The sequence below is a fragment of the Balaenoptera acutorostrata genome, chromosome 12 (assembly GCF_949987535.1).
Source record: "Balaenoptera acutorostrata chromosome 12, mBalAcu1.1, whole genome shotgun sequence".
NCBI lineage: Eukaryota > Metazoa > Chordata > Mammalia > Artiodactyla > Balaenopteridae > Balaenoptera > Balaenoptera acutorostrata.
This window is the reverse complement of record NC_080075.1, coordinates 26,152,605-26,165,050: the sequence shown is the minus strand read 5'-3', so window position 1 is coordinate 26,165,050 and position 12,446 is coordinate 26,152,605. Positions and strand designations below refer to the sequence as shown.

At 38.6% G+C, this 12,446-nt stretch overlaps 1 protein-coding gene across 6 annotated transcripts in view; it reads right to left on the bottom strand.

The window, feature by feature from the left end:
* GCFC2 (GC-rich sequence DNA-binding factor 2) overlaps positions 1-12,446 on the bottom strand; it is a 73,159-nt gene that overhangs the window by 37,770 nt on the left and 22,943 nt on the right. The window lies entirely within an intron of this gene.

Below are 12,446 nucleotides of genomic sequence, written 5' to 3'. Positions count from 1 at the left end.
TTCTCACAGAACACCTACTGAACCTGGCAGATCTCAGAACCTAAAAGTGCAAGAAAGATCTCCATGTAATTGGGTAGGATGAAAGAAAAAAAAAAAAAGGGAAGCGGGATGGGACCTGTGTCCCTGGGAGGGAGTCACGAAAGAGGAAAAGGTTCCCATACCTCGGAAGCCCCCTCATGTGGGACAGAAAGGGAGCTTCAGAGGCTCAGAGGAGACAGCAGCAGCCAGTTTGCATAGAGAGACCAGAACAGATGGTCTAGGCCACTGCCCTGCACTCCCCAGCCTGAGATGCACATTGGCTGGTGCACACGGGGGCTGGGTGCTGATACTCCAGCTTTAGAGGACAGACCCAGGGGGAGGACTGGGGTTGGCTGTGTGGAGACAGCAGGAAGGGGCTGGAGTGTGGTACAGCGACAACTGGTGGGTATACATGGAAGAAGCCTGGGCCCGCCATAGAAGTGAAGTGTCATTGTTAAGGGGGTGTGAGAAGGGAGGGGCGGTGCCTGCCATTAGCAGCCTCACATTTGGCATGCTCACAGAGGGAGTGGGACTGCCACTGAAACCCCACTGTTAACGTGCATGTGAGTGAAGGGAGGGGCGGGGTCGCCATAGCAGCCTCCTTCTCTGCATGCTCTCAGCTGGCTTGGCACCACCTCTACAAGCTCTGGGAGCATGCAAGTACCAGGGGGTTGCCCACAAGTGGAGGCAGGGCTGAAATCCGAGTTGATTACCAGAGGTCACACAACTTAGGAAGCGGGGCTGAAATCTAAGCCATCTCCCCACAACTGTGTGATCTGCAGATTTATGCCACGGCCACTGGCTTTGTAAAAACTCAGCGACTGCACGACATCTGAATGGACAACGGGTGCTCCTGCAGCTCTGATGGGTCTGGCCTTAGCATCTGTGGGCTCTGTGGGTGCACGCACATGCAGGCTGGGACAGGGTCTGCGTTGCTTCCATAGCTCCCATGGCGGGTCCAGGTGTGCAACTACTGCAGTCGTGGTACCTGACTTCAGTGGATCTGCACTGGTTGATTTGCGCTGGTGGCTTTGTAAACACAGGGCCTGAGGGACACCAGGGACTACTGCCTGCATTCCCAAAGTTGAGGTGGGGCCAAGGGCATGCCACCAACAGTATACTTTGTGAGCTTTCACAATGGGTTTCAGGTGACACCATGGCGCGCACTTCACAGTGGATAGCTCCGGTAGAGGAACACTCAGTGGCTCCTCTCTCAGTGGGAGTGCTCCAATTCCACCTATCTCACACCACACATCAGAAACAGATCTGAGGGTTTCTACTCCAACAACTAGGGGGTAGACACTGCTGCCAACAGGGCTGTGACAACCACAGAGCAAAGAGGAGGCTCCGCTCAACATTCAGTTCAGGCTCGGGTCACCACAACACCAGTCACACCCCCTTTTAAGGTGATAACGGCCAGCACACACTGAGGAAAGAGGCAGCCATACTAAAAACAGCCCTCCCACCAAAAATATTAAACCTATGCAGGCTACACATGGATACTCCCACATAAAAATTGCCCTCCAAGACCACAGTAGTTAACTGTTTCTCCTAAACTCATAGAGTAAGAGAAATATAAGTAAAATGAAGAAGCAGAACAACCACTCCCAATTAAAAGATCAAGAGAATTGCCCTGAAAGAACAAACAGTGAAACAGACATCTTCATCTAATAGATACTGATTTCAACAAGGAGATAGTGAAAATACTGAAGGAATTAAGAAAGGCTATAATTGAAATACATATTACTGTAAAAAGGAACTAGAAACTATATAGAGGAGCCAAGAAAAATTAGAAAACTCAGTTGCCCAGATGAAAGCTGAGCTAAAGGCAATAAATAGCAGACTGAATGATGCAGAACAAATGTGTTCTGAAAGACAAAATAATGTAAATCACCCAATCAGAACAGCAGACAGAAAGCCAATATAAAAGAAATGAAAAAAATGGAAGCAATATAAAAGATCTATGGGATAATATAAAGCTTGCCAGTGGTTAGAGGTCCTGCTCTGCCAACAATCAGCCTGGCAGTGGTCCTCGCTGCAGAGAGTGCAGTGAGAGGAGGATCACAGCCTTCTCCCTGGGCCCTCCAGGTCCTCTGGCCTCAGGCTGGAGGGTGAGCTAGGGGCTCAGGGACAGGCTGAGGGCTGTGTCCTGCAGAGCTCCAGAGCCCTCGCCAGGGTCACCCACTGGTGGGGCCCAGGCCTTGAAGCAGCCCCGAACCTCTCCCCCATCCCCACCTCTGGGACTTAATGGCAGCAGCAGTCTCCATGGGTCATAGTTTGTGGAGGCCCCAGCAACTGGAGTACATGGACACTGCCGTTAAGGTAGGATACTTCTGCTCTCCCTTGAAGCCGGGCACAGCCACATGCCTCCTTGCAGCTAAGGAAGTCTGAGTAGAAGTGACATGTATAGCACCCAGGCCAAAGCACTGAACTGCAGTACTTGACTCAAAGGCCTCTCTTCCCTGCTGCAAGGACCTCGGAGGTTCTGACTCCAGTCATGCTTGTGGAAAGTTCTACGCTCTCCTTCCTGCTCCTGCTGCCTCAACAATGTTGTTTCAATTAAAATTACTGTTCCTTGAAGAGTGGGTTCTGTCTCCTCCAGGCCCACAAGGGCCAGGGCAGGATGAAGGCTCCTCCTCAGCCCACAGCCCCACCCACACTTTGGGCAAAGATGACTTGCGCTACAGTTGCTTTTATGTACCAGGAGTGGTGATTTTTAGTATGGTCTGCTGTTGTCTCAACTTTACAATTTTCAGTTAGTTCCAAGGGCTTTTTTTATCACTTCACTGGTTCCTGGACTAAAGATTTAGAAGGCAGTTTACATTTAGTCCAGACATTTATGGTCTTAGGGATAATCGACTCTATAAATTGTGGAATAAACAGCTTATGCTCATAGAACTGTACAACACAAAGAGTGAACTGTAATATAAGCTATAGACTTTGGTTAATAATAATGTCTCAGTATTGTTCATCAATTGTAACAAATGTACCACACTAATGCAAGATGTTAATAATGGGAGAAACTAGGTGAAGAGGGAGAGGTGGGAATGCTGCATATTATCTGCTTAATTTTTTGTGAACCTAAAACTTCTCTAAAAAAAAAAAAGTCTATTAACTAAAACATAATAATATGGGCAGGGTGAGTACATGAGGGCATCGATGAAACAAAGTTAGCCAATAGTTGGCAATCTTTGAAGCTGAATGATGGTCCACAGAGGGGGATTCATTATATTATTATATGTCCACAATAAAAGTTTTTAAAATCTTAAATATAAAGTGTGCCAATCTAGGCATAATAGGAATTTCAGAAGGGGAAGAAAGAGACAAGGGGATCGAAAATGTATTTGACGAAATTATGGCTGAAAACTTCCCAAACCTAAAGAAGGAAACAGATATCTAGGCACAGGAAGCACAGAGGGTCCCAAACAAGATGAACCCAAGCAGACCTACACCAAGACATATTATGATTAAAGTGGCAAAAGTTAAAGATAAAGAGAGGATTCTAAAGGCACCAAGAGTAAAAGGGTTAATTACAAGGGAAACCGCATAAGGCTATTACCTGATTTCCCTATAGAAAACACTGCAGGCCAGAAGGGAGTAAAAAGAGTTAATTGCAAAGGAACCACCATAAGGCTATTACCTGATTTTCCTATAGAAAACATTGTAGGACAGAAAGGAGTGGCAAGTTATAGTCAAAGTCCTGAAAGGAAAAAATCTGCAATCTAGGATACTCTACTCAGCAAGATTATCATTTGGAATAGAAGGAGAGAGACAGAATTTCTCAGAAGAGCAAAAACTAAAAGAATAACAGCAATACTAAACCTATACTAAAAGAAATAATTAAAGGCCTTCTCTAAATAGAAAAGAAGCAATAATCTATATAAAAGAGAAAATCAAAAATGGAAAGTAAATCACTTAAGCCAGGATACAGATTAAAGTAAAAAACAAAAACATTTTTGTGAAAGGGATGATAAGCAAAATGAACAGAAAAAGGATAAACATGAAGATGTAAAAGAGGGTATCAAAATCATAAAATGCCGGGTAGGAGAGTAAAAAAATGTAGATTTTTAAATTTTAGAATGTGTTTGAGCCTATATGATTATCAGTCTAAAGCAAGTAGATATAGTAATGGGTCAACATACTTGAAAACCATATGGGTTACCACAAATCAAAAAACATACAACAGATTCACAAAAACCAAAAAGAAGGGAACAAGTATAATACAAAAGAAAATTATCAAACCACAAAAGGAAAAACAAAAAGAAAGGAACAAAGAAAAAATACAAAATCAACTGGAAAACAAGGTTAAAAATGGCAATAAATACATACCTATCAATAATTACCTTAAATGTCAATGGACTAAATGCTGCAATCAAAAAATACAGAGTGGCAGATTGGATTAAAAAACAAGAGCCTACCATATGCTGTCTACAAGAGACCCACTTCAGAGTGAAGGACACAGACTAAAAGTGAGGGGATGGAAAAAGATATCTCATGCAAACAGAAATGACAAGAAAGCAGGGGTAGCACTACTCATATCAGGCAAAATGAACTTTAAAACAAAGGTCATAAAGAAAGATAAAGAGGAACACTATATAATGATGAAAGGATCAATACAAGAGGAGGATATTACATTTGTCAACATATATGCACCCAATATAGGAGCACCCAAATACATAAAACAAATACTAACAGACATAAAGGGGAAAAGGGATGGGAGTACAATAATAGTAGGAGACTTAAACACCCTACTCAAATCAATGGACAGATCTTCTAGACAGAAAATCAATAACGCAGCAGAGATCCTAAATGATACACTAGAGCATTTAGACTTAATTGATATTTTCAGGACATTATATCCAAAAAACCCAATACACAGTCTTTTCAAGTGCACATGGAACATTCTCTAGGGTTGACCACATACTGAGGCACAAAACAAGCCTCAACAAATTTAAGAGTATAGAAATTTTTTCAAGCAGGTTTTCTAACCACAACAGCTTGAAACTGAAATCAACCACAGAAAAAGAAAAGAGAAAAAAAAAAAAAAAGATTACATGGAGACTAAACAACATGCTACCAAAAAAACCAATGGGTCAATGATGAAATCAAAGAGGAAATTAAAAAATACCTTGAGACAAATGACAATGAAAATACAATCATACAAAAATCCATGGGCTACAGCAGAGCAGTTCTTAGAGGGCAGTTCATTGTGATACAGGCCTCCCTCAAAGAACAAGAAAAATCCCAAATAAAAACCTACCCTAACACCTAAAAGAATTAGAAAAAGAAGAACAAACAAAACCCAAAGTAAGCAGAAGGAAGGAAATAATAAGGACCAGAGAGGAAATAAATGAAATAGGGGTTAAAAAAACAATAGAAAGAAATCAATAAAACCAAGAGCTGGTTCTTTGAAAGGATAAACAAGATTGACAAACCTCTAGATAGGCTCACCAAGAAGAAAAGAGAGGGGATTCAAATAAACAAAATGAGAAGTGAAAGAGGAGAAATCACAACTGATACTGCAGAAATAAAAAACACCATAAGTGAATACTATGAACAATTATATGCCAACAAATTGAACAACCTAGAAGAAATGGACAAGTTTCTAGAAACATCCCACCAAAATTGAATCAAGAAGAAATAGATACCTTGGACAGACCAATCACTAGAAGTGAAATAGAATCTGTAATAAAAAAACTCCCTACAAACAAAAGTCCAGGGCCTGACGGCTTCACAGGCGAATCCTACCAAGCACACAAAAAAGGACTCATACTGATCCTTCTCAAACTCTTCCAAAAGCGTGAAGAGGAGGGAAAACTCCCAAAGACATTCTATGAAGCCATCATCACCCTGATACCAAAACCAAACAAAGACACTACAAAAGAAGAAAATTACTGGCCAATATCTTTGATGATTATAGATGCAAAAATTCTCAGTAAAATACTAGCAGACTGAATCCAACAACACATAAGAAAGATCATACACTATGACCAAGTTGGATTCATCCCAGGGTCACAAGGATGGTTCAAAATATGCAAATCAATCAATGTGATACACCACACTGACACAGAAAAGACAAAAACTACATGATCATCTCAACAGATGCAGAAAAAGCATTTGACAAAATTCAACATTCATTCATGATAAAAACTCATACCAAACTGGGTATAGAGAGAACATATTTCAATATAATAAAAACTATGACAAACCTACAGCCAATATAATACTCAATGGTGAAAAACTGAAAGCCTTCACGCTAAAATCTAGATCAACACAAGGATGCTCACTCTCACCTCTTCTATTCAACATAGTACTGGAAGTCCTAGCCACAGCAATCAGACAAGAAAAAGAAATAAAAGGGATCCAAATTGGAAGGGAAGAGGTAAAACTGTCATTATATGACATGATATGTAGAAAACCCTAATGACCCACAGAAAAACTATCAGAACTGTTAAACGAATTCACAAGGTAGCCAGGATACAAGATTAACACACAGAAATTGGTTGCATTTCTTTACACTAACAACAAAATACCAGAAAGGGAAAGAAAAAAACAATCCCTTTTAAAATCATATCAAAAAAGAAAATACTTAGGAATAAACCTCACCAAGGAGGTGAAAGATATATGCTGAGAAATATAAAACATTAATAAAGGAAATTGAAGATGATTTAAAGAAATGGGAGATATCCCATGCTCTTGGATTGGAAGAATTAATATTGTTAAAAAGGCCATGCTACCCAAAGCAATCTACAGATTTAATCTGATGCCTATCAAATTACCTATACCATTTTTCACCAAACTACAACAAATAATCCTAAAATTTATATAGAACCATAAAATACCCAGAATTGCCAAAGCAATCCTGAAGAAAACGAACAAAGCTGGAGGTATAACCCTCCCAAACTTCAGACAATCCTAGAAAGCCACAGTAATAAAAACAGCATGGGGGCTTCCCTGGTGGCGCAGTGGTTGAGAATCTGCCTGCTAATGCAGGGGACGCGGGTTCGAGCCCTGGTCTGGGAAGATCCCACATGCTGCGGAGCAACTCGGCCCGTGAGCCACAATTACTGAGCCTGCGCGTCTGGAGCCTGTGCTCGGCAACGAGAGGCCGCGATAGTGAGAGGCCCGCGCACCGCGATGAAGAGTGGCCCCCACACCGCGATGAAGAGTGGCCCCCGCTTGCCACAACTAGAGAAAGCCCTCGCACAGAAACGAAGACCCAACAAAGCCATACATACATACATACATACATACATAAAAAGAATGTAAGCAGACAAGAATAGCATTAAAAAAAAAAAAAAAAAAAAAAAAAAAACAGCATGGTACCGGCACAAAAACAGACATATGGATCAATGGAAAAGAGAGGGACCAGAAATAAACCCACACACCTATGGTCAATTAATCTTCAACAAAGGAGGCAAGAATATACAATGGAGAAAAGACAGTCTCTTCAGGAAGTGGTGTTGGGAAAGTTGGACAGCCACATGTAAATCAATGAAGTTAGAACATACCTTTACTCCATACACAAAAAGTAAACTCAAAATGGCTTACAGACTTAAATATAAGACATGACACCATAAAACTCTATGAGAACATAGGCAAAACATTCTCTGAAATAAATCCTACCAATGTTTTCTTAGGTCAGTCTCCCAAGGCAACAGAAATAGAAGCACAAATAAACAAGTTGGACCTAATCAAACTTATAAGCTTTTGCACAGCAAAGGAAACCATAAACAAAATGGAAAGACAACCTACAGACTGGAAGAAAATATTTGCAAATGATGTAACTGACAGGGGCTTAATTTCCAAAATCTACAAACAGCTCATACAACTCAGTAACAAAAAAAACCAACCCAATAGAAAAATGGGCAGAAGACCTAAATAGAAATTTATCTAAAAAGACATACAGATGTCCAACAGGCACATGAAAAGATGCTGAATACTGATAATTATTAGAAAAATGCAAAACAAAATTACAATGAGGTATCACCTCACACCAGTCAGAATGGCCATCATTAAAAAGTATACAAATAACAAATGCTGGAGAGGGTATGGAGAAAAGGGAACCCTCCTACACTGTTGTTGGGAATGCTAATTGGTGCAGCCACTGTGGAAAACAGTATGGACGTTCCTCAAAAAACTAAAAATAGAGTTGCCATATGATCTTGCAATCCCACTCCTGGGCATACATCCAGAGAAAACTATAATTCAAAAAGATACATGCACCCCAATGTTCATTGCAACACTATTTACAATAGCCAAGACATGGAAACAACCTAAATGCCCATTGAAGATGAATGGATAAAGATGATAAAAAAAAAAAAAAAAAAGATGATGTGGTACATATATACAATGGAATACTACTCAGCCATAAAAAGGAATGAAATAATGCCATTTGCAGCAACATGGATGGCCCTAGATATTATCATACTAAGTGAAGTAAGTCAGAAAGAGAGACAAATACCATATGATATCACTTATATGTGGAGTCTAAAATATGACAGAAATGAACTTGTCTACAAAACAGAAACATACTCACAGACATAGAGAACAGACTTGTGGTTGACAAGGGGGAGTGGGGGAGGGATAGATTGGGAGTTTGGGATTAGCAGATGGAAACTATTATATACAGAATGATAATCAACAAGGTCCTACTCTATAGCCCAGGGAACTCTATTCAATATCCTGTGATAAATCATAATGGAAAAGAATATGAAAAAGAATGTATATATATGTATAACTGAATCACTTTCCTGTACAGTAGAAATTAACACAATATTATAAATAAACTATACTTCAGTAAAATAAATTAAAACAACAACAAACCAAACACCTGTTTTTCATGATAGATGTTGCCACCTAACTCCAGTTTAATGAAAGGAAAGCAAATGGAAGTCTGCTGGTGGGTTTCTAGGTAAAGCTTTTAATTTTCTTTAAGCCACCATTATTTGGGTTTTCTGTTACTTGCAGAGGAATGCATTCCTAGCTCATATATGTTGTAACTCAGTACATTTCATATTACTGTCCTCTGGCTCATCATAACTCACTCATCACCATCATGCTTAGAATGTTGAAAAGGTTCTGAAGAACCTGTTTTAGAAAAGGATATGTGAAGAAGTGGACCAGATAATTAGTCAACTCAATGGCTTAACTATACTTTTTATATTTTCCATGAGACTCCATCATTTCTCATATAAATTCTTAGCAAGTCTCCTATCCAGTTCGAATCATACCTACAAATTCCCAAATTAACCAGACCTTTTCAAACTTCATGTCTTCACCCCTGATATCCTCTTCTGCTTCAAATCCCTTACATCATAAACATCTTTCAAAGACTCATTCAAATTTGACCATTTTCTTACAGGCTTTTCCAAACCTTCCCATCCACCCTCTCGCCTATAAAACTGACCACTCACTTGTTCCTTTGTGCTATTTCAGAACCCTGTACAGAATTCTGCCACAGAACCTTGTAAGATTTTACTACAATTATTTGGTTTAGCTGTCTCTCCCCTGCAAAGATTGTACATTCTTTTGTCTACCACTGTTAAGTAGTTACAGAGGCTACACGGTGATCCCCAAAAGATATGCCCAGGTTCTAAAATCCCAAACCTGTGAATTAATATTACCTTATATGGCAAAAGATGTGATTAAGTTCAGGTTCTGGAGAATAGGAGCTTATCCTGGATTAACTAAATGAGTCCTAACTGTAATTACATGTAGCCTCATAGAAGAGAAGGAGAGACAGTTTGGGATGCAAAAAGAGGAGGTGATGTGAAGATGGAGTAGAGAGATACAGCTATACACCAAGGAATGCCAACAGCCACCAGAAGCTAAAATAGTCAAGGAATAGATTATCCTCTAGAGCTTTTTGGAAGGAGTGTAGCTATATCAACACCTTGATTTTGGACTTCTGGCCTCCAAAAGTGTGAGAAAATAGAATTTGGTGCTTTCAAGTCATTCAGTTTGCAGTAATTTATCAGAGCAGTCACAGGAAATGAATACAGTGGTATGCAGTAAATCTTTAATAAAGAAATCAGTAAATGTACCCACATCAGTAATAAAAATGCAAATCAAATAAACTTGAGATTCCATTTTCACCAAGTGAACTTATACCTAAAGCTGGCAAGATTATGGTAAAACATTCCCATAATAACAGTGGCATTACGGAGTGATCTAAATTTTCTCTAGAAGACAACAGAGAAAAATGTAGTAAGTGCCATAAAAATGTTCATCTTCTTTATTAGTAATACCACTCTTGGCCATTACCTTAAGAGAAAAGTTCAAAAAACACACATCTGAACAAAAGAAAGAAAAAAAAAAAGGAAGGAAAAAAACCAAGCAAATATTTACCAGTTCTTACTAATAGCAAAAAAATTCAGATTGCAAATAACTAAAAAAAAAAAAAAATGGCTCAGAGACTTCTAAATTGCAACTGAAGGCTTACTTTTACTTAGCTTTTTAGTTTTAATAACATGAAGATCGTACAATACTTTCTTGCTTAAAAGAGCAAAAAATCTTTCAAAGCATTCCTATTAAAAAGATTAAAAATAAAACTTGCATTTGTTATAAAATTTATAAGCACTTTGACTTAGATTAGATCATTATAACTTTGAGCCTTACAGCCACCTACTCAGGTAGGTAACATTATCATTCCCACTTTATTATTCCCACTTTATTGATGAGAAAACTGAGATTTAGAAACATGAAATTATTTTCTCAAAGTCACACAAATAATTATTGAGCTCTCACAATATTAGGCACTATGGGATATAAAACTGAAAAAAGTAGTTAATAATTCTTGACTTCAGAGAGAGTATTTTTTAGTGGTAGAGCCACAACCCAAATCTAGGACTTTCCACCCCAAGTATAATACTTTTTTTTGTTTGTTAGTTTTGTTTTAACCCTCACTATTTATTTGTTTGAACTTCACATTTAGGCATCTACCATATAACTGTAAAATTAAAAGTAAAAAAGATGGTTCCCTCAAGGGACTTACAATATGTAGAAGTATTTATAATCTAGTGGGAAAAAAACATAATGCACATGGTATAGTGGGTTGAATGATGACCTCCCAAAGATAGGTCTATATCCTAACCCCTGGAACCTCTGAATATGACCTTATTTGGAAAAAGAGTCTTTGTGGTTATAATTAAGTGAAGAATCTCAAGATGAGATCATTCTGGATTATCCAAGTAGGCCCTAAATCCAATGACAAGTATCCTTATAAGAGACACACAAAGTAGAGGCATAGAGAAGGCCATGTGAAGAAGGAGGTAGAGATAGAATTTATGTAGTCACAAAGCAAGGAATACCTGGAGCTACCAGAACTTACAAAAAGCAAGAAAGAATTCTCTGCTGGGAGATTCAATGCAATCCCTACCAAAATACCAATGAAATATTTCATGGAACTAGAACAAATAATCTTGACATTTATATGGAACTACAAAAACCCTGAAATAGCCAAAGCAATCTTGAGAAAGAACAAAGCTAGAGATATCAAACTCCCGGATTTCACTCTATATATTTCAAACTATATTGTAATCAAAACAGTATGTTACTGTCACAAAAACAGACACATAGATCAATGGAACAGAATAGAGAGACCAGATATAAACCCATGCTTATATGGTCAATTAATCTACAACAAAGGCGACAAGGATATACAATGGGGGAAAAGATAGTCCCTTCAATAAATGGTGCTGGGAAAACTGGACAGCTGCATGCAAAAGAATGAAACTGGACCACTTTCTTATACCATATACAAAACTCATTTTTGAAACCATAAAACTAGAAGAAAACATAGGTAGTATGCTCTTTAACATGAGTCTCAGCAATATTTTTTGGATATGTCTTCTCAGGCAAGGGCAATAAAAGCAAAGATAATCAAATCAGACTACAAATTGAAAACCTTCTGCACAAGCAAAGGAAACCATCAATAAAACAAAAAGGCACTCTACTGAATGGGAGGAGGTATCTGCAAATGATATATCTGATAAATTGTTAATATTCAAATTATATAAATAACTCATACACCTCAATATCAAAAAAACAATCTGATCAAAAAATGCACAGAGGATCTGAAAAGACGTTTCTTCAAAGAAGGTTTACAAATGGCCAACAGAAATATGAAAGGATGCTCAACATCACTAATCATCAGGGAAATGCAAATCAACACCAAAATAAGATACCTCATACATATTAGAATGGTTATTATCAAAAAGACAACAAACAACAAGGGTTGGCAAGGATGTGGAGAAAAGGGAACCCTTGTTCATTGTTGATGGGAATGTAAATTGGTGCAGCCACCATGGAAAACAGCACGGAGATTCCTCAAAATATTAAAAATAGAACTACCATATGATCCTGCAATTCCACTCTGGGTAATTACCTGAAGAAAACGAAAATGTTAATTTGAAAAGTTATATGCA